The sequence below is a fragment of the Mobula birostris genome, chromosome 23 (genome assembly GCF_030028105.1).
Source record: "Mobula birostris isolate sMobBir1 chromosome 23, sMobBir1.hap1, whole genome shotgun sequence".
Taxonomy (NCBI): domain Eukaryota; kingdom Metazoa; phylum Chordata; class Chondrichthyes; order Myliobatiformes; family Myliobatidae; genus Mobula; species Mobula birostris.
The window spans coordinates 63,692,017-63,715,335 of record NC_092392.1 but is presented as its reverse complement, the minus strand read 5'-3'; the positions used below and the strand labels follow the sequence as shown (position 1 = coordinate 63,715,335).

Here is a 23,319-nt window from a genome sequence, read left to right as displayed (position 1 = left end):
AGTCCAGAACGAGGGGTCACAGTTTGAGGATAAAGGGGAAGCCTTTTAGGACCGAGATTAGGAAAAACTTCTTCACGCAGAGAGTGGTGAATCTGTGGAATTCTCTGCCACAGGAAACAGTTGAGGCCAGTTCATTGGCTATATTTAAGAGGGAGTTAGATATGGCCCTTGTGGCTACGGGGATCAGGACGTATGGAGGGAAGGCAGGGGGAAGGTTCTGAGTTGGATGATCAGCCATGATCATAATAAATGGCGGTGCAGGCTCGAAGGGCCGAATGGCCTACTCCTGCACCTATTTTCTATGTTTCTATGTTTCTGTCCAGAACAGTTTAGTTTTCGAAGTTGGATTGGATTTTGAACATAGGACAGTATAGCACAGAAACAGGCCCTTCAGCCACAATATCTACATTGAACAAGATGCTGAATTAAATTTGATTCTCTTCTCCCTGTACAGGACAAATATCCCTAGGTGTCCCTGCATATTCATGTGTCTAACAGCCTCATAAGCACCCCTATCATCACTGCTTCCACCATATCTCCTGCTAGCCTGTTCCAGGCATCTATCACACTCTGCCAAAAAAACATCTCCTCTAAGCTTTTCCCACTCACCTTAAATGCATGACCCCTGGTACTTAGCGTTTCTCTGCTGGGAAAGATTCTGACTATCTCGCTATCTATGCTTCTCATTATCATTTAAACTTCCCTCAGGTTTCTCCAGTTTTTGTTGGTCCAAAGAAAACAACCCAAGTTTGTCCAACCCTCCTGATAGCTCATAACTTCTAACCCAGACAGCATCCTGGTAAAACTCTTCTGCACCCTCTCCACATCCTCCCTGTCATGAGGTGACTGGAACTGCAAACTACTCCAAGTGCACTCTAACCAAAATTTCATATTGCCGCAACATGCCTTCTTGACTCTTGCACTCTGCATTCTTAGTGATAAAAGCAAGTATGCCATATCCCTTCTTTACCTGCCTGTCTACTTATATGGCCACTTTCAGTGAGCTTTGGACTTTGACTCCTAGACCCTTCTGTATGTTAATGCCGATAAGGATTCTGCCACTGATAGTTTACATTTGACCTCCCATTTCATACTTGCCTGGATTAAAGTTCATCAGTCATTTTCCCACCCATGCAGTATCTATAACTGATCTCTATTCTGTTAAATCCTTTGAAAAGCTTCTACATTGTGTACAATTCCACCAAACTTTATGTCATCTGCAAACTTACTAATCCATCTATCTACATTTTCATCTGTCAGTTGATATATATTTATATACATCACAAACAATGGAGATTCCTGTGAAACACCACTGGTGACAGCCCTCCAACCAGAACAACACGCCTGCACCACTGCTCTGTCTCTATGAGCAAGCCGGTTCTGAATCCGAACTAGCATGTAACACTTTTACAATAACTGTTCAATTCCCATTGCTGTCTTTAAGGAGTTTGTGTGTTCTCCCTCTGACTGTGTGGGTTTCCTCCAGGTGATCCAATTTCCTCCCGCAATCCAAAGATGTATGAGTTATTAAGTTACTTGGTCATGTGGGTGGGCCGTGAGCCGGAAGGTCTGTTCTTGTGCTGACACCTTAATCTTCTGGACCGGTGTGCCCATGAGTCATGAAGACATCATATGTCCTGCATGAAACTATGCTGACTGTCTCTAATCTGCCCAAAATGCCTAAATCTAAGAATCCTCTGCAGAAGCTTCTACTGTAAGGCCCACTGGCCAATAATTTCTTGGATTATTCCTATTTCCCTTGAACAAAGGAATAACTTTGATTGCTCTCCAATCCTCTGGGAACTTGCCTGTTGCTAGTAAGGATAACAAACCTTCGTCAATCCTCTATTACAGTGTGTCCCACATTGCTTTGCTGTCTACTGTGTTCTCTGTGAATACAGGTGCAGTGTACTCATTTAGTACCTCATCATATGACTCCAAACATCTCGTGGTCCCTTTTGGCCTTCCTAATCGTCTGTATGGGTTCTTTGCTGTTATCTATATTCCTAAAGGGCCCTGCCTGATTTTGGCTTCCTAAAGCAAACATGCTTCCTTTCTCTTTTTGACTAAGCTCATAACTCCACTCATCATCCAAGGTTCCCTTACCATGCCATCTTTGTCCTTCCTCCACACTAGAACTCAGCTCTGATCAGCTGGTATCTAACCAATTCCCACATAGACTTGCTTGTTAATTCCCCCCCCCCCCCCAGCTCTGCCTAATTTGTTCTAATTTGCCCTCCCCCAATTTACTATTTTTCTGTAAGGTCCAGACTTGTCCTTATTCATGACTATCTTAAAACTTTTGGAGCTGTAATCAGTCTTCATAAAAAGCTCTCACCAAAAGGCCAGTCAGCTGTCCAGTGTAGTACCTCCTCTAGTTGGTAAGCTTTCAATCAACTCTTTTGGATGCACTGTAGAAATTCTGCTCCATCAGAGTCAGTATTGGGGAAGGTAAATTCACCCAGTATGGCAACCCTGTTGATTTTACAACCATCTGCATATCTGTCCTTGTGTCCAGTGACTATTGGGATGCTTATAGTACAATGATATTAGAGTGATGGTGCATTTGTTATTTTTTTTAAACTCTACCCATAATACCTCAATGAATGAACCTTTTAATGTGCCCTCCGAGTGGAGAGTGTGAGACTTTCTCTGAATAATAGTGCAACTCTTCCATCTCTTTTACATCTTGCCCTATCTCCTCAAAAACCAGGATGCCTGTGGCAACGTTCCCTCTATTTTTTTTTTACAGCTGCGCAGACCAACCATTGCTCCAAGTAAGAATTTTTTACATGGCCTGAAAACTTTGTGGCACCTTAAGAGTTTTTTTGTTATATGCATACTACGAATGTTTAGAATGAAAATTGAAAAGCGACATACTATTGATTTTACTTATTGAAAGGTGTAATGAAATACAGTACAAAAAATATCTTTCATGTTTCATAAAATTTTTTTCATGTCATTATTACAAATCCATTGTCTATAAAATTGTCCAGATTAATTTTGCACCCAGATGAAATCCTCATTAGATCATCCAAATGTTCCAATTCTAGTCTGTTTCTGGGTTTACATTTGATTGAATTCCTGTCCATAGTTAGCATGAGAAGCTTGAAATGTTCTGTAAACATAAATTTACCGGACCAAATAATCACACCAAAAGTTCTTTCTGTCTTTACTTTAATCTTTCACCAGTTTATTTGTTTTAACTCAGCTGGTGAGAAAAACTTGGAGCCAATCATCAGGGAGACAGGGTATCTCTCTCTCTGGTGGCTCATAACAAGCTTTCTGTCTAACACTCAGAAACATGACAATTTATAGGACTGGTGAAACAAAGAATCACCTAGTTGAACAGATCTTCCTGCCAAGTCAGAGCAAAATTTAATTAGGTAAGAGAGTACACTAAATCAAGGTTTTAATTACAGACAGATTCTTGCCTTATCAGTAAGGCTTGAATAGGCAAAGGAGGGAACTTATAGATCAGTGATGTGAAACTGTGAGACATAGTGTGTGTGAACTTAAGCCTGATTTATACTTCTGCGGCAACTCGACGACGTAACCTACGCAAGTGGCCTACGTGAGTTGTGAGCATTTATACTTGTGCGTTGGTGTGTCTGCATCACTCTGCAATTCGGGTACGTCGTGCATGTGCACACACCTGCCCGCGCAAGGCTTCATGGTCATGGTAGTCTTCCTCAGGGTAAACAAAGTTTAAAGCAAGCGCCGTTTTCTGTAAAAGCGAAATGTGTCCTCCATAATTTCGGAGGTCTGTAAAGCTTTATGGAAAGCATTGCAGCCAGAGTTCCTTCCCTACCCTTCAGTTGGCCAATGGGAAGCTATTGCAGCGTAGGAGGAAATACGATGCTCCCAGGCGGAACAATCACTGTTGTTGCATTCTGTGTTGCCGCGATGTGCAGTTACATTTTGGGAGAGGTGCGCGTCAGGCTCTGGCGTAGGGATCCGTGTGGGCTCTGCGTAGGGTTTGCGGCGACACAGTACTTATGTTGTCAAGTTGATGCATAAGTATAAATCAGGCTTTAGCCCTTATATCGCTCCCAACAGGACAGCTGTGAGTCGTTAATCTAAGCAAACTAAAGGCAGATTCCTTAGCCAAGGGCAGACTTTGCACACTTTCACAGAACAGAGCACACACAAGCTGGCACTTAATTTTAACCCGTTATTTACAAGAGGCCAAGAATAATTTCTTACGTCCTCCAGTATCCTTAAAACTTCATCATTCCCTCCTTTTTATCATTACATGATAAACTTTCACAATAGTTGGTCATTTCTACAACAAGATACAAAACATGGCCAAAGGCATCTTAAAATGCAGACAATGATCAAAATTAATATAATCAGACTTCCGAAATGCAAAACACCAAAGATTCAAAGATTCAAAAAACTTTATTGTCATTCTAACCATACATCAGCTCTGCAGGGCAGAATGAGACAGCGTTTCTCGGGGGCAGTGCAATCATAACATAACAAATGCAACACTAAATAATAAACATAACAATAAATAGTAAAACACAATAGCCACATGTCAGTTATCAACCAATACATTTTCCTTTAGTCCAAGAGAGTCCTCTTACTTAATTCCTTCAATATCATGTTTGCCGTCTGTTCGATTGCCACTCCACAAATACACTGGGTGGCTTATGGTACACAGGGGCCAGTGTTCCAATATGACAGATTAATTCATCAAGGAGCATTGGCTCAATAAAATCAGTTTCTTCTGAAATCAGAGGTTTTTCTGCCAATACAACTTCCTTTGCTGCCACTGGATCTGTAGAAAGTAGATGCCAGTGTATATATAGCCACTGTCTTTCAAGTCAGGGTTGTCAGAATCCTGTGTCGCCAAGCTTAGAATTTGCTGCACCAGCTCTTGTGTCTCAGTCGAGGATTTTTTTAAGAATAGTTTCACAATAGCAGTCAGAAGTTGTAGTTGAACCCATGTGCTCTCATCATGGAATCCTTCCAGGAAACACTCTAATCAGCATTGTCAATTCTTTCTGCATACTTCCCAACTATCCATAACATCGCTGCTCTTCTGGTTCATCCAGAGAGTCCAGATTTTCCCAAAGTGTTGCAATAACCCTTTCATGCCTGTTTGGGTATTTACGGAAAATGTCCTTTATTACTACGGTAGCTTCTGGGACGACGTAGTTTACTTTTGTCTTGATGAGGTCAAGTGGAGTACTCACGCAGCGTTCTGCTGATTGCTTGGTTTTAATTGCACGCAAAGTCAACGTCAACTTCAGTGGCGTACTCCTTCAATTCTGCCGAAACCTGTGCAATATTAGCTTGAAAATCATAATATCCAGTTTTTCCAGTTTCACTTATACTGGATCATTGTATTTTACAAAGAAAACCTTCGTTTCATGCTTAAAAGTCTCAGACCTTTTCTGTATAATGAGGTTGATGTTCCGGAGAGCAACGTATTTTGGAATTCTGGTTCTGCAGACAACAGCGTTACCAGTGGGGGAGCCAATTTCTTCAACAAAGTGCCATAGTAATCCAAGTCCTTTGAAAACATTTCCATGAATTTCATCAGAACCTTTACAGCCGACAGGACAACAGCTGAGTTAGCATGAGATAAACGTGGCATCACACGCTCACAGATGCTTTGAGTTTCTCGGTCATCCTTAGGCTATAATTGACCAAATAATCAAGGATAAATATTTGGCCCCATTCAGTACATTCACTTAAGGCTTTTAAAAACTTGTTAATTGTCTGAAAATTGAGGTCTAACAAGTTGCTGTTTGGATGAGTTTCTGCAATTTCCGACAGAACAGCCGCAGCATTTGCAACGGCTGTTGGATTAGATTAAGATATCAGATCCTTTAGAGTGTCCAGAAATCCCTGATCTTCTACCAGCTGTGCATTGATTTCATGTAGCTTGGCTACACAGACAGAAGCAGTTTTTTGTACATAAGGGTCTTCATCCTTCAGACATTTTTGCACGGGCTCACACAAATCTTAGTAATTTTATCCACACGGATGCAGCCTATTGTTCTCACAGCCAGCACTCTGATCAGTGGATTGGGATCTTCACAGTCATTAACAAAATTGTTGACAGCCATAATTGCCATATCTGGTTGGCTCTTTGCGTAGTTCATTAGATAGAGGTACACCAGCTTCTTCACATGACAAACCGACTGAAAAACTGACAAAAAACACATAATTATAACATATCACATCAAAGTTGCTGGTGAACGCAACAGGCCAGGCAGCATCTGTAGGAAGAGATGCAGTCGACGTTTCAGGCTGAGACCCTTCGTCAGGACTAACTGAAGGAAGAGTGAGTAAGGGATTTGAAAGTTGGAGGGGGAGGGGGAGATCCAAAATGATAGGAGAAGACAGGAGGGGGAGGGATGGAGCCGAGAGCTGGACAGGTGATAGGCAAAAGGGGATACAAGAGGATCATGGGACAGGAGGTCTGGGAAGAAAGACGGGGGGGAGGGGTGGACCCAGAGGATGGGCAAGAGGTATATTCAGAGGGAGAAAAAGGAGAGTGAGAGAAAGAATGTGTGCATAAAAATAAGTAACAGATGGGGTACGAGGGGGAGGTGGGGCCTTAGCGGAAGTTAGAGAAGTCGATGTTCATGCCATCAGGTTGGAGGCTACCCAGACGGAATATAAGGTGTTGTTCCTCCAACCTGAGTGTGGCTTCATCTTTACAGTAGAGGAGGCCGTGGATAGACATGTCAGAATGGGATGTGGAATTAAGATGTGTGGCCACTGGGAGTTCCTGCTTTCTCTGGCAGACAGAGCGTAGATGTTCAGCAAAGCGGTCTCCCAGTCTGCGTTGGGTCTCGCCAATATATAAAAGGCCACATCAGGAGCACCGGATGCAGTATATCACCCCAGTCGACTCACAGGTGAAGTGTTGCCTCACCTGGAAGGATTGTTTGGGGCCCTGAATGGTGGTAAGGGAGGAAGTGTAAGGGCATGTGTAGCACTTGTTCCGCTTACACGGATAAGTGCCAGGAGGGAAACCAGTGGGGAGGGATGGGGGGGACGAATGGACAAGGGAGTTGCGTAGGGAGCGATCCCTGCGGAATGAGAGAGGGGGGGAGGGAAAGATGTGCTTAGTGGTGGGATCCCGTTGGAGGTGGCGGAAGTTATGGAGAATAATATGTTGGACCCGGAGGCTGGTGGGGTGGTAGGTGAGGACCAGGGAACCCTATTCCTAGTGGGGTGGCGGGAGGATGGAGTGAGAGCAGATGTACGTGAAATGGGGAGATGCGTTTAAGAGCAGAGTTGATGGAGGAAGGGAAGCCCTTTTCTTTAAAAAAGGAAGACATCTCCCTCATCCTAGAATGAAAAGCCTCATCCTGAGAGCAGATGCGGCAGAGACGGAGGAATTGCGAGAAGGGGATGGCGTTTTTGCAAGAGACAGGGTGAGAAGAGGAATAGTCCAGATAGCTGTGAGAGTCAGTAGGCTTATAGCAGACATCAGTGGATAAGCTGCCTCCAGAGACAGAGACAGAAAGATCTAGAAAGGGGAGGGAGGTGTCGGAAATGGACCAGGTAAACTTGAGGGCAGCGTGAAAGTTGGAGGCAAAGTTAATAAAGTCAACAAGTTCTGCATGCGTGCAGGAGGCAGCGCCAATGCAGTCGTCGATGTAGCGAAGGAAAAGTGGGGGACAGATACCAGAATAGGCACGGAACATAGATTGTTCCACAAAGCCAACAAAAGGCAGGCATAGCTAGGACCCATACGGGTGCCCATAGCTACACCTTTAGTTTGGAGGAAGTGGGAGGAGCCAAAGGAGAAATTATTAAGAGTAAGGACTAATTCCGCTAGACGGAGCAGAGTGGTGGTAGAGGGGAACTGATCAGGTCTGGAATCCAAAAAGAAGCGTAGAGCTTTGAGACCTTCCTGATGGGGGATGGAAGTATATAAGGACTGGACTTCCATGGTGAAAATAAAGCGGTGGGGGCCAGGGAACTTAAAATCATCGAAAAGTTTAAGAGCGTGAGAAGTGTCACGAACATAGGTCGGAAGGGATTGAACAAGGGGGGATAGAACCGTGTCGAGGTATGCAGAAACGAGTTCGGTGGGGCAGGAGCAAGCTGAGACAATAGGTCGGCCAGGACAGGCAGGTTTGTGGATCTTGGGTAGGAGGTAGAAACGGGAAGTGCGGGGTGTGGGAACTATAAGGTTGGTAGCAGTGGATGGGAGATCCCCTGAGCGGATAAAGCCGGTGATGGTGTGGGAGACAATGGCCTGGTGCTCCTTAGTGGGGTCACGATCGAGGGGTAAATAAGAGGAGGTATCCGCGAGTTGTCGCTGTGCCTCGGCAAGGTAGAGGTCAGTACGCCAGACTACAACAGCACCCCCCCTTATCGGCGGGTTTAATAATAAGGTTAGGATTAGTGCGGAGGGAGTGGAGAGCAGAGTGTTCCGAAGGAGTGAGGTTGGAATGGGGACAAGGTGCGGTGAAGTCGAGAGAGTTGATATCCCGTCGGCAGTTAGCGATAAAGAGATCCAGAGCAGGCAGAAGACCAGAGCGGGGTGTCCATGAAGAAGAGGAGGGTTGAAGACGGGAGAAGGGGTCATCGGTGGGGGTGGAAGAGTCCTTGCCGAAGAAGTAGGCTCGGAGACAGAGACGGCGGAAGAAAAGTTCCGCATCATGGCGAATACGGAACTCGCTGAGGTGTGGGCGAAGGGGGACAAAGGTGAGGCCCTTACTGAGGACAGAGCGCTCTGCCTCCGACAGTTGAAGGTCGGAGGGGATGGTAAAGACCCAGCACGGATGAGAGCTGGGATCAGAGGGGGGAGGGGGGAGGCTGGGTGTGTCAATGGAGAGGGGAGGGTTGGGGTGAGAGGAAGATGGAGCCTCCGAGGGCCCTCTGTCCCTCTGAATATACCTCTTGCCCATCCTCTGGGTCCCCCCCCACCCTTGTCTTTCTTCCCGGACCTCCTGTCCCATGATCCTGTTGTATCCCCTTTTGCCTATCACCTGTCCAGCTCTTGGCTCCATCCCTCCCCCTCCTGTCTTCTCCTATCATTTTGGATTTCCCCCTCCCCCTCCAACTTTCAAATCCCTTACTCACTCTTCCTTCAGTTAGTCCTGACGAAGGGTCTCAGCCTGAAACGTCGACTGCACCTCTTCCTACAGATGCTGCCTGGCCTGCTGCGTTCACCAGCAACTTTGATGTGTGTTGCTTGAATTTACAGCATCTGCAGAATTCCTGTTGTTTTAATTATAACATATAGTTACAACAGTGCAAAGCAATACTGTAATTTGATAAAGAACAGACCATGGGCACGTTAAAAAGTTTCAAAGTCTCTTGAAAGTCCCATCATCTCACGCAGACGGTGAACCTCCAGCGCCGCAAACTTGCCGATGCAGCATCCTGGAAGCATCCGACCACAGTCTGACTCCAAGTCCGTCCGAAAACTCCAAGCCTCCGACCAGCTCTCCGACACCGAGCACCATCTCTGCCGAGCGCTTCGACCTCGGCCCTGGCAACAGGCAATAGGCAAAGCCGAGGATCTGGGGCCTTCCTCTCCGGAGATTCTCGATCGCACAGTAGCAGCGGCAGCGAAGCGGGCATTTCAGAAGTTTCTCCAGGTGTTCCTCCGTGCTTCTCACGGCTGTCTCCATCAAATCAGGATTGTGCACGGCCCCTAGTTACACATACGATATCATTCGGAATGGCCGCGCACGCTGCGTCGTGCCGCCATCTTCTCCTCCCTCCTCCACCATCGGGACATCAGGAAAGAGGGCACTGATATCTTTGCCAGCAGTCATTGATGCAATCACTTTCTTCACTGCCTTTTTCTTTTTGTCCTTCCTGTCACTGTTGAGCTCTGCTTTGAGTTCAAAGATTTCTCCTTTCTTGGTTGTTGTGAAATATTTAGAATCAGTTATGGTGAGTGTGGTCCTCTCCAACGAGGTCCGAGTTTCCCTTGGTCCCAGTTCTTGATCAGGACAAAATCTCCAGGTTTAGTCATGGGGTAGTCACTTTTAGGCTGGGTTTCGTCTTCTCGATAGGCCTGGTGTACCTGTGAATGAAGGCTTTGGAGAGTTTTAGTTAATTTGCATAAATATTTTTCCATCTCTTCCCCCAGGGTATGCATATCTAATTTTGCAGGTAAGCTCTCAGGGAGGAGCGGTAAACAAGGTCGGGGTCCCTATGGGGTTCTCAAAGGCTTCCCATAGATAATTTCTGCAGGTGATAACCCCGTTTTACTTGATGGCATGATACTCATATGGAATAGGGCTAAGGATAAAACCTTCAACCAGGTCAATCCAGTTTCTTGTGTAAGTTTGGCCAACTTATCTTGCAAGGTACCATTGGCTCGTTCCACTACGCCGAGGAATTATTTCTTTTAGCAATATTTTCACAACAGTCATAGTGGTATTATCAGTTGTAGGAACAGCTTCAATCCATCCGCTGAATACATTTACTATCACTAAGCTCTATTATAACAATGTACTCTAGGTAATTCTATAAAATCAAGTTGCAAACAAGAAAAAGGTCCACCAGGCAAGGGGGTAGTTCCAGAAACACAAGGCATTCCCTTTCCAACATTCGTTTTTTTTTTAAACATGCTGTGGCTCACTTTTCAGCTCTTGCTGGAAATCAGTGCGCCACCAAGATTCTAATAAGGTATTAACCACTCCCTCCTTGCCCAGGTGTGTACAATTATTTACATAATCTATCAAAATAGGTAAGAACACAGAGGGAACACAGACTTGTCCCACAGGGGTCACCCATAAATTGGTCTTGAGGTTCAAGGTGGCAACCCAGTTGGGACCATAGTTTGTGCTCTCCCCTTGAAACTTGCGTATTTCCCCCATATCTGGCATGCCCATCCTTAGATTTTGTCTAATAGGAACTTGCTGGGTTCCTGAGGGGACTAAAACTGTGGGATTCAAGGTTGTCTGTTTAGCTGCTGCATCAGCCCTGGCATTACCCTTAAGTATCTCATCAGATTCCCCAGTATGGGCTGCACATTTAATAATAGCCAAAACTTGAGGTAGCTGTAGAACAGTGAGTAAGTTGTTTACAAAGGTAGCTTTACTAATGGGGTGGCCAGAGGAAGTCAGAAATCTCCGAAGTTTTGTAGTCAGTGCCTAATGGGAGTCTGTGTAAAGGTTCATACTTTAGTCTGTTTCTAGGATACAGGCATGAGACAACAAGCAGCTTCAGCTTTCTGGGCGAAGACAGCTGCTTCAAAAGAGGCTTGCTCAATCACTTCACTGTCCGTCACTATCGCATAGCCAGAACATCGTTTCCTCTCTGGATCCACAAAAGAGCTTCCAGCCTCATAAAACATTGCCCCGGGCTTGAGGGGATATTGCGGAATGGATGCAAGAGTCTGTCCTCCTTTCACGGTGATCCGGGGGGGGGGGTGGGGGCAGTTGGTGCGGCCGACTTCATGGCCTGAAATTGCCCAGAGGTGTGGTCTTACCAGATGTCCTGTCTTCACCTCTGAGTCCTTCTCGTATCGGAGTTGGCCCGGGGCCAAGTCTTGCCATTTTCCCTCAGTGCTGGAGGCTTGTTTCATCAGGGTGTAGGCAAGGAACCCTAGGCTCTTTCACTTGAACCCAGGGCAAACCCTAATGGTGGTATGGGGAACCACCAGTTCTGTCTGTCGCCAAAGGAAATCTGGAACTTCGGCCAGTAATGCACTGCCCTCTCTTCCTTTAACCTCTTCAATCACCGTGACTGGGAACTTCTGTCCCTCGAAGGGTGCATAATATTGGCTTTCCTCAGTTGAGCACCGCGGAGGATCATAGCACAGAGTCACATGAGGGTCTGCCTCTGGTAGAGGGGGTTCAAACGAGGTGGAGTTCAGGTTAAATGCCCACCACTGGGGGGGGGGGAAGGGTCGTCGGTAACTGGGGAAGCTGTCGGTTGTTTGCTAGTCCCAGGGTGACACCCTTGTCTGTGCATAGAATCTCAACTTCCAACGGACGGAGCAAGTCTCTCCCTGCTAGATTACACCCCAGACTGGTGGCAGCTGTAAACGAAACCTCACACTGGGTCCCTCTGGAATTCCACCTGTAGTGGCTGGGTATGTGAATATGTGCGTTCCGTGCCTTCAAACCCTGATAGTGATTGTAACGTCTGATAGTTGGAATCCCTTTTCCGATATTATTTCCTGATCGAGAGTGGATGTGGTTGCCCCAGTATCAATCATAAATGGAATTAGAATTGCAGCAACTTGCAATATTACATTGGGCTCTACCTGAGGGGTCGTACTCACAGTAGGAAGCATCCTTGCTCGTCAATTTCTTAACAGGTTGTTGTCCCCATCTGTCCCTTGGTAGGTTTTTGTTCCCATTTCTGATCCCCAGATATAGCCTTCTAGCATCCCCCGCTGAACATATTCACCTTTAATATTAGTTCCCTTTGGGGTTGATCGGGATTCGAAAGCTGGGTCCCAGTAATATGTCAAAGCTTGTCGCATTTGATTTCGGTCATTGTCAGGCCAATCCATATTATTAGTTTTAATCATGTTGGCTAACTTAATTGGTAAGCATTGGAGCAGTAAGGCATTAAACTGGGGGGGGGGGGCGGGGGACAGATTCCCATTATTAGAGGCTTGGTCTCCTGCGAAAGTGCCATAGTAGCCCATAACTTGCTCCCAATAGTCTGGTCCCGATTTCCCAGGCTTCAGTTTGCGTTCAAGTACTTTAGTGATATTTACAGGTCGTTGGAGAGCCCACTCCAAGGCTTGAATAATCTGGTTTGTCTGTTCATTCTCATTATGGATTCCTGCCTGTAACTCTTGATAGGTTTGGTATCTTAATTCTGCCTTCCATTTCCGCCCCTCATCAGCTGAGAGAATCATGCAGCAGAGACCAAATGAATCTTGCGGGGTCGCATTATACATATGTATAGTACTACAAACATACTAAGGAAACTGTGCTGGTTTTTCTTTTCTATCAAGGGCCTGACTGATGATCACTATCATTTCTTGAGGCTTCTAGGGTGCATACACAAGAATTACTGAGGGTTGTCGCTCCTGGGCTGCCTGTGGACTGGGCAGCCTTCGGGTGGGCAATTTTCTCTGTGGAGCCATTAACTCTGGGGTTTTATTGGATTCTTCCCTCCCTGTGTCGGAATAATCCTCGGTATTCTCTTCCTGGATCTCGGTATAGAAAGCCTTCCCTTTCCTGCCGCAGCTGTTTTACCCGAGCAACCACCGTACCTGAGTTCTGGGAAGATTGGGGTTTGGAAACACGGTGCACTTGGCCCCTGGTAAGGTAGGTGCCCAATCCTCATCGCGGTCACTTTCCTCAAACAGGGTCGGTATGCCAGGGATCCTGTATTGGTCCTAGATCTTGCGCGCAGCACTGCCGATTTAAACCTTCCTGTCTGCCCATCTCTGCCTTTGACTGCTTTTTTTTGCTTCTCTTGTTCTCTTTTTCCTTCCCCCATCTACCCATTCGCACTCTGCCTTTAATGTTTCCCAAGTCTTGGGATTTCCTTCTGACGTACGTACCTCTACCCGTTTATCGCATGCATTGTTCCTCCAACTGGCCAGTAAAGTACTATTCCATTTGGTATCATTCTTTAATCAATGATTTCCACTTTTTACCGCAATTCTTTTTCCAAATTAAATTTACTGGTTGTTCACCAGAGGTTATATCCTAAGTTCCACCTAGTGCCACACACTGTTTCTCAGTTTCTTTGTTAGCGCTGCACTTAACATCCTGATAGACTGCAGGGGAGTTCCTTTCTCCACTGTTTGGCCAAACGTCTGTCTCTTCCTATGCTGGTTAATTTACCGGGTCAACCGCCTGTCGCCCAATTAGTTACTTCAATTTACCAGGCCACTAGCACCGGCCCGCCGGGTCAGTTAGAATAGACAATAGTCATAGTCATAGAGCACTACAGTACAGAAACAGGACCTTCTGGCCCATCTAGTCCATACTGAACTGTTAAACTACCTAGTCCCATTGACTCGCCCTCCATACTGCTTCCATTCATGTACTTACTGTTACGTACCCCATAACTGGGTTGCCAAACCAGCAGAAATGGATCACTCAGTTGGAGTCTGGATTACTGGAACTAAGAAAGTTTTATTAAAGAAATAAGCAACACAGTACTGTAATCAAAAGGATACAACAGTTCAGCAATGATAAACACACGTACACAGAACTAGGATAATAGGATCAATCAAGCTCTATCGTCGTCTAGGGGTAAATGACCATTTTCAAAGTGACGCAAAGTTCAGTTCAATTGAGTTCAGTTCAGTTCACAGTAATCACTGCCGTGCCAGTGGACGGGAGGGGGGGGAGGAGAGAGAGGGCGAAAGCGAATGAATATTCAAAACGGCTTCCACACAGACCTTTGATATTCCTCGCAGTCAGCTTTTGGGTGAGCCCTTTGTAATGTCTTCTGAGGTCACCGACTGTGACCCCTCCATTCCAGATGCAAACGTTCTTCTGCGGTGAACCCAGCACCCAGGCAAGGGTGGACACACACACACCGGGTTCCCGCCGATCCGTACCTTTCTACCCTGTGCGTCTCTGGCTGGTCCCGTGGCCAGACCTCCAACAACTCCCACCGACTTGTGGGAGGCTCACCGCTTCCAGGGTCTCGTTACCTCGTGGTGTCGTGTGTGTCCTGCCTTAGCGAACCTGTCCCTTTTTATCCCCCTGATGGGGTATCGCCTGTCCATCACACTTCAAACAGTTCAGGGTTCAAAAAGGGAGCCGATCTTGACAGCTCTCAGACCGGTGTCTCCTTCCGTTAAACTCTCCCGTCTCTTCATTAACATTTCCAAATGCTGCTCTATTGTCTTCCTTATCTCTCTTTCTCCTGAAGACAGGTGGCAGATCAACTGTTGATCCCACTGGTGCCAGCACAGGACAGTTAACATCTTATTCTATGTGTACACTTTGTAACCCTCTTTCGTCACACCCCTCACCTTTAAGGATTTTTACCGGGGTAAAAATTACAAACATGAATACATTATTAGATACACACAAATATAATCTTCATCAGCTATTTGGCTAATACAGAGAATTTTAAGTTGTCAACACCTTGACAGTCAGCAATCACATTTTCCGTTCTTTTTATATGTGTAATTTTTAATAATCCCCTAAACCAGGCTCCAACTTAGCAACTTCATAGTGGCCGAAAACACTGATGAATTGTGATCAGTGTAACCTCTCACTGGGTTTCGTCCCGGACCACGATAACAAGGGTCGTCCCATCCCGACTTAGTTTTCTTTCGCAAGGGCTTAGTAGGAGGGGGAGGGGTAGTAACCGCAGAGTTATTGCAAAACTTCCTACAGTACCCCACCATCTCCAAGAGCCTTCTGAGGGCCCTCTTGTCTGTCGGGGTTGGGATGTCAGAGATAGCCCGCACCTTAGCTTGCATCGCTGCTAGCTGCCCCTGTGTTACCACAATTCCCAGATAAGTGACCTTCGTGTGGCTGAACTCATTTTTTTCAAGGTTCACTATCAAGCTGGCTTCAGACAGCCGTATTACATCGCCAATATACACTTCTGTGTTCGTTAGGCCTTTTGTCACTGAATTACTCATTCTATAGGGGTGTTGTTCACTAGGCTGACCTAGCGTGACAAACACCACCCAACGTCCCAGTTCTTTGCATGGCCTCGGGACAATTAAACACACGTGTGCGAGCCGTTTAATTACTTCTCCTAAAGAGTGGCTTTGTTCGGGGATTAAGGGAGAGACCTTATCAGCAGAGCTGGCCAAAACAATAGCCTTCTCCCATCTGGTCGATACCATACTCATCTTTTCAAAATGTTTTTTTTTCCTTATCAGGGGGACCCTAGCTTCATTGATTTCCGCGCTAACACCGACTAGGTTTGTTAGCATATCAAAAACCTGTGACCGTCTCAGTTCGCGTCTGCCATAATCAATAACATCCTTCCTCCTGTGCAGCCAGTAAACCTCTTTCATGATTCCGCAGACTGTTTCCTTCAGCACCTCAAAATGTCCACCGAGGGGTACCCGAGGGGTTAAAAATCTCACCCCCAGAGATTTTTGGCACCATCCCCCATTCCTCATCTGTGGTACTTGGTCTCCCTTCCTTCCTTAGCACCTCCCCCTTCACACCATAGCCTACTGGCTCTCTTCCTAACTCTGTTTCACAGCGAGCTGTTTCCTCGTCTTACTCCTGTGCCTGTATAAAGTCCTTCTTTTCTAATGATAAATCTACCTTAATTTCCCCACTTCCTCCTGTTTCATTATGTTCCTTCTTTTCACTTTCTACCCCCTCCTCGTACAAGGCTGGCAGAAACGTCTCAGCTAACTTTATATCAGCCTCTGCAGCCTTCCTCGACATCCGCCGAGTTACCGCGCAAACGGGATAAACCTGCGAGTCCATGGGCGGGGCCTCAATGCTGGCAGGCTGACTTGTCAATCTCACAGCTGGGAACACAATTCCCCCCACGAGGTCATTACCGAGTAAGACTTCCATGCCTTTCATCGGTAATTCGGACCTCACCCCGATCGTGACTGGTCCAGAGACCAAGTTGCTTTGTAGGTGTATCTGGTGCAAAGGGACTGCCTCTGTCCCTTCCCCAATACCTTTGACCTTGACCTCCCCAGTCTGGGTCTCTGAACTAAACACTAATACACTCTTCAATATCAATGACTGACACGCTCCAGTATCTCTCCAGATCCGCACTGGAACTGGGTTTAACCCCTCCTTCACCGACACCAATCCGGCCGAGATAAACCTCTCGTGCCCTTCCCGAACTTTGGCAGACCTTTCCTCTCCTAGCAGTTCGTTTACCAGCTCGATACAGCCAGTCAAAATTGCCGTTTTTCCTTTCCCCGTCTCCTCCTTTGGGGCAAAGCACCTGGACGCAAAGTGTCCGACTTTCCCACAATTATAACAGACGACCCCAGGAGACTTCCTACCAGACTGCTCCCGGTCTACCTTATCCTTCTCACTAGTCCCTGGCTTATTTCCTGACTTTTCTGGCGGACTCTCCCCGCCGTCCTGATTACCCTTCTGGTAGCCTTTACTCGGGGCAAACTTCACTTTATACGTCAACGCGTACTCATCCGCTAACTTAGCAGTTGCGGCTAACGTGGCTGCCTCTTTCTCATCTAGGTAGGGTCTCATACCCTCAGGGACACAACCTTTAAACTGCTCAATCAGGATCAGCTGTAGCAGTCTGTCATAATCCCCATCCACCCCATTCGAGGCGCACCAACGCTCACAATATGTCTGCATCTCATGGGCAAACTCTAAATACTCGCATTCCGGAACCTCTGCCGGTATGCCTCTGGGACCAACTCATAAATCCTGAGGATGGCCTCTTTCACCACCTCATACCTCTGGGCATCTTCCGTGGACAAAACTGAGTAAGCTTGTTGGGCTTTTCCTTTAAGTACACTCTGAAGCAAAACAGCCCACTTATCCCTCGGCCAGTCCTGACGTAGCAACTTTTTCGAAATGGAGAAAGTACCAATCCACATCGGTATCGTCACATGGGGGAACCAGCCTAACCTCCTGGGTCGCTGAACCCTCCACCTTGGTTCGGCACGAGCCCCTGCTCTGCCATCATCTTTAACTTCTCCAGCTCAAATTCCCTTTCCCTCTTTTTCTCCTCTCGCTCCAACTGTTTATCCGTCTCTTCTCGCTCCAACTGCCTCTCTCTCTCTCTCTCTCTCTCTCTCGCCGTTCTAACTGTTTCTCTTCGTGTTCTAGCTGCCGCACCCGGAACTCGTGCTCGAGTCTCAGTTTTTCAATCTGCACCTGTACTGTGTCTTCATCAGGTTTTTCAATAGACACCACCTCCAGCTCCCCTTGGGGAAACACACCTTTAGATACATAGTGCTCTACGATAGCTCTGTGCATCTCCTCTCTCCTCATTGTCGACTTCCCCTTAACAAGATTCAACCGTTTGGCCACAGCTGCCAATTCCGCTTTCCTGGCATCCTCTAATGCCTTCAAGGTCGGCGCCTTTAGAAATTCCTCAATCTCCATTTCTGCTGTTTGCCTTTTCTTTCTTTTGGGAATTTTAACCCAATCAATTTACTCCGTCCCAAATTTAGCGTTCAAAATCCCGGACGAGAACCCCACTTATGTTACGTACCCCGTAACTGGGTTGCCAAACCAGCAGAAATGGATCACTCAGTTGGAGTCTGGATTACTGGAACTAAGAAAGTTTTATTAAAGAAATAAGCAACACAGTACTGTAATCAAAAGGATAATAAATACAACAGTTCAGCAATGATAAACACACATGTACACAGAACTAGGATAATAGGATCAATCAAGCTCTACCATCGTCTAGGGGTAAATGACCAGTTTCAAAGTGACGCAAAGTTCAGTTCAGTTCACAGTAATCACTGCCGTGCCGGTGGACGGGGGGGGTGGGGGGGAGGAGAGAGAGGGCGAAAGCGAATGAATATTCAAAACGGCTTCCACACAGACCTTCGATATTCCTCGCAGTCAGCTTTCGGGCGAGCCCTTTGTGATGTCTTCTGAGGTCACCGACTGTGACCCCTCCGTTTCAGATACGATCGTTCTTCCGCAGTGAACCCAGCACCCAGGCAAGGGTGGACACACACACCAGGTTCCCGCCGATCCGTACCTTTCTACCCTGTGCGTCTCTGGCTGGTCCCGCGGCCAGATCGCCAACAACTCCCACCGACTTGTGGGAGGCGCACAGCTTCCAGGGTCTCGTTACCTCGTGGTGTCGTGTGTGTCCTGCGTTAGCGAACCTGTCCCTTTTTATCCCCCTGCTGGGGTATCGCCTGTCCATCACACTTCAAACAGTTCAGGGTTCAAAAAGGGAGCCGATCTTGACAGCTCTCAGACCGGTGTCTCCTTCCGTTAAACTCTCCCGTCTCTTCATTAACATTTCCAAATGCTGCTCTATTGTCTTCCTTATCTCTCTTTCTCCTGAAGACAGGTGGCAGATCAACTGTTGATCCCACTGGTGCCAGCACAGGACAGTTAACATCTTAATCTATGTGTACTCTTTGTAACCCTCTTTCGTCACGTTACCCAAACTTCTTTTAAATGTTTCAATCAAACTTGATTCCACCACTTCCAATGGCCACTCATTCCACACTTGCACCACCCTCAGGTTGCCTTTAAATATTTCACCTTTCACCATGAACCTATGATTTCTCATTCGAGTCTTATATTGACAAAGGTAAGAGCCAACTGGATTCTGAACATTCCAATGCAGTAAAGGACTAGCTAATAATGCTCTTTTAACAAGGTTTGTTAAGGGGAAATGTGGTGAAGAACATTGATCTATGATGTATGCATTTTTGACAGGTAAGCCAGGTTATCACTTAAATGGTGAATGGCAGGGCACTGATAAATGTTGTGGAACAGAAGGACCTGGAAGTGAAAGCAGCCACCCAATAGATGGAGTGGCAAAGACAACACATAGCACGCTGGCTTTCAACAGTCAGGGCATTGAGTTTAGGAGTAGGCATAATATGTTGCAGTAATATACACTCAGTGGCCACTTTATTTGGTATTGTTCATTAAGGCAAGTACCAAATCAGCCAATCATGTGGCAGCAAGTCAGTGCATAAATAGGTCCAGGAGTAGGCCATTTGGCTGATCATCCACAATCAGTATCCAGTTCCTGCCTTATCCCCACAACCTTTGAGTCCGCTATCTTTAAGAGCTCTATCCAGAGACTTGGCCTCCACTGCCTTCTGGGGCAGAGCATTCCACATATCCACCACTCTCTGGGTGAAAAAGTTTTTCCTCAACTCTGTTCTAAATGGCCTACCCCTTATTCTTAAACTATGGCCTCTGGTTCTGGACTCACCCATCAGCGGAAACATGCTTCCTGCCTCCAGCGTGTCCAATCCCTTAATAATCTTATATGTTTCAATCAGATCCCCTCTCATCCTTCTAGATTCCAGTGTATACAAGCTCCAATCTTTTAACATATGACAGTCCCGCCATCCCGGGAATTAACCTTGTGAACCTACGCTGCACTCCCTCAATAGCAAGAATGTCCTTCCTCAAATTTGGAGACCAAAACTGCACGCAGTACTCCTGGTGTGGTCTCACCTGGGCCCTGTACAGCTGCAGAAGGACCTCTTTGCTCCTATACTCAATCCCCCTTGCCATTATGCCACCATGCCATTAGCTTTCTTCACTGCCTGCTGTACCTGCATGCTTGCTTTCAGTGACTGATGTACAAGAGCACCTAGATCTTGTTGTACTTCCCCTTTTCCTAACTTGACTCCATTTAGATAATAATCTGCCTTCCTGTTCTTACCACCATAGTGGATAATCTCACATTTATCCACATTAAACTGCATCTGCCATGCATCCGCCCACTCACCCAGCCTGTCCAAGTCACCCTGCATTCTCATAGCATCCTCCTCACATTTCACACTGCCACCCAGCTTTGTGTCATCTGCAAATTTGCTAATGTTACTTTTAATCCCTTCATCTAAATCATTAATGTCTATTGTAAGCAGCTGCGGTCCCAGCACTGAACCCTGTGGTACCCCACTGGTCACCGCCTGCCATTCCGAAAGGGACCCGTTAATCGCTACACTTTGCTTCCTGTCAGCCAGCCAATTTTCAGTCCATGTCAGCACTCTTCCCCCAATTCCATGTGTCCTAATTTTGCCCACTAATCTCCTATGTGGGACTTTATTAAAGGCTTTCTGAAAGTCCAGGTACACTACATCCACTGGCTGTCCCTTGTCCATTTTCATAGTTAAATCTTCAAAAAATTCCGGAAGATTAGTCAAGCAGGATTTCCCCTTCGTAAATCCATGCTGACTCGGACCTATCCTGTTACTGGTATCCAAATGTGTTGTAACTTCATCTTTTATAATTGACTCCAGCATCTTTCCCACCACTGGTGACAGGCTAACCGGTCTATAATTCCCTGTTTTCTCTCTCCCTCCTTTCTTGAAAAGTGGGACAACATTAGCCACCCTCCAATCCACAGGAACTGATCCTGAATCAATAGAACATTGGAAAATGATTACCAATGCGTCCACGATTTCTAAAGCCACTTCCTTAAGTACCCTGGGATGGGACTTATCAGCCTTCAGACCCAACAGTCTATCCAACACCATTTCTTGCCTAATATAAATTGCCTTCAATTCATCCATTACCCTAGATCCTTTGGCCACTATTATATCTGGTAGATTGTTTGTTTCTTCCCTAGTGAAGACAGATCCAAAGTACCTGTTCAACTCGTCTGCCATTTCCTTGTTCCCCATAATAAATTCACCTGTTTCTGTCTTTAAGGGCCCAATTTTGTTCTTAACTATTTTTTTCCTTTTCACATACCTAAAGAAGCTTTTACTGTCCTCCTTTATATTCTTGGCTAGCTTACCTCGGTACCTCATTTTTTCTCCGCATATTACCTTTTTAGTTATCTTCTGCTGCTCTTTAATAGTTTTCCAGTCATCCGGCTTCCCATTCATCTTTGCTATGTTATACTTCTTTACTTTTATACTGTCCTTCACTTCCCTTGTCAGCCACGGCCTCCCCTTACTCCCCTTAGGATCTTTCTTCCTCTTTGGAATGAACTGATCCTGCACCTTCTGCATTATTCCCAGAAGTACCTGCCATTGTTGTTCCACTGTCATCCCTGCTAGGGTATTGTTCCATTGAACTTTGGCCAGCTCCTCCCTCATAGCACCATAGTTCCCTTTGTTCAACTGTAATACTGACACTTTCGATTTTCCCTTCTCCCTCTCAATTTGTAGATTAAAACTTATCATATTATGGTCACTACCTCCTAATGGCTCCTTTACCTCGAGGTCCCTGATCAAATCCGGTTCATTGCAGAACACTAAATCTAGAAATGCCTTCTCTCTGGTAGGCTCCAGTATAAGCTGTTCTACGAATCCATCTCGGAGGCACTCCACGAACTCCCTTTAATGGGGTCCAGTACCAACCTGATTCTTCCAGTCTACCTGCATGTTGAAATCCCCCAAAACAACTGTAGCATTACCTTTGCGACATGCCAATTTTAACTCTTGATTCAACTGACACCCTACATCCAGACTACTGTTTGGGGGCCTGTAGATAACTCCCATTAGGGTCTTTCTACCCTTAGAACTTCTCAGTTCTATCCATACTGATTCTGCGTCTCCTCGCAAGGGACTGAATATCATTCCTCACCAACAGAGCCAGCCCACCCCCTCTGCCCATCAGTCTGTCCTTTCGATAGGACGTATACCCTTGAATGTTCATTTCCTAGGCCCTGTGCACTGGGAGCCATGTCTCTGTTATTCCCACAACATGGTACTTGCCAATTTCCAACTGAGCCTCAAGCTCATCTACTTTATTTCTTATACTTCATGCATTCATATACAATACTTTTAATTCATTACTTCCCTCACCAATTCTTATTTCATTTGGCCATACTGTACCTTCTTGAGCTTTCTGGTCTGTTGATTCTGTTGTCTTTCTTAACTTTTCTTATTCTCACTTTCCCTTTAACTCCATCCTTATATTTCCAGTTTGTCCCCTCCCCCCCACTACTTAGTTTAAGCACACCCGTGACCAGGTCGGTTACCCCCTTAGCAAATTACCGGGTTGCTGCCACCAGCCCCAAAATGTAATAGGTTACTGCCACTAACCCGCTGCCGGATTCAACTTTCTGCTCCTTAGATCTTATATCATCTCTCACTATCACCCTGATCTCATCTTTAATTAAGAGCGCTACCACACCTTCCTTACTTCCTGCTTATCCTTCTGTACTACCCAATATCCTTGGATAGTTAATTCCCAATCCTCGTCACCCTGCAACCACGTTTCTGTAATGGCCACTAAATCATATTCCTTTATACTGATTTGTGGCAAGTTCACTGACTTTGTTACAAATACTACGGGTATTCGGGTAAAGTACCCTTAAACTCATTGAGCTTTAAAATCTAGTTGTCTTTGTCCCTTGTGCACTTGATGTTTCTGCTCTCCACCCTTCTTTTTTAAACTTTCGCTTTTACTTTTTCTTTATCCACACATTTCTCTTTTACTTTATCCATACTTCTCCAATCTGTTGAACCCAGCCCCCTGCTATTTAGTTTAAAGCCCTATCCACAGCCCTCGTTATGCGATTTGCCAGGATCCAGGTCCTATTACGGTTCAGGTGGAGCCAATCCCAATGCAACAGCTCCCTCCTTCCCCAATACTGTGCCAGTTTCCCACCAATTCAAACCCACTTCTCCCACACCAATCCTTGAGCCAAGCATTTAACTCTATTAGTGTGAGGGCCCTATTCTCTCTAGTTATTCTTTCCCCCTTTATATACTTAAAATCTCTGAAAACATACATTTGGATAGAGGTTAGAATAGTAAAGGAAAAAAATCACCAGTGGGAATTGTCTATCGGCCACCAAATAATAGCA

The 23,319-nt window shown here is 46.0% G+C and overlaps 1 protein-coding gene and 1 pseudogene across 3 annotated transcripts in view; one reads left to right on the top strand and one right to left on the bottom strand.

Annotated features, from left to right (window-relative positions):
* The window catches only part of washc4 (WASH complex subunit 4), a 115,528-nt gene that overhangs the window by 4,646 nt on the left and 87,563 nt on the right, over positions 1 to 23,319 (top strand). The gene's annotated exons all lie outside the window — the stretch shown is intronic.
* Positions 4,605 to 21,388, bottom strand: LOC140186972 (AP-1 complex subunit beta-1-like; annotated as a pseudogene).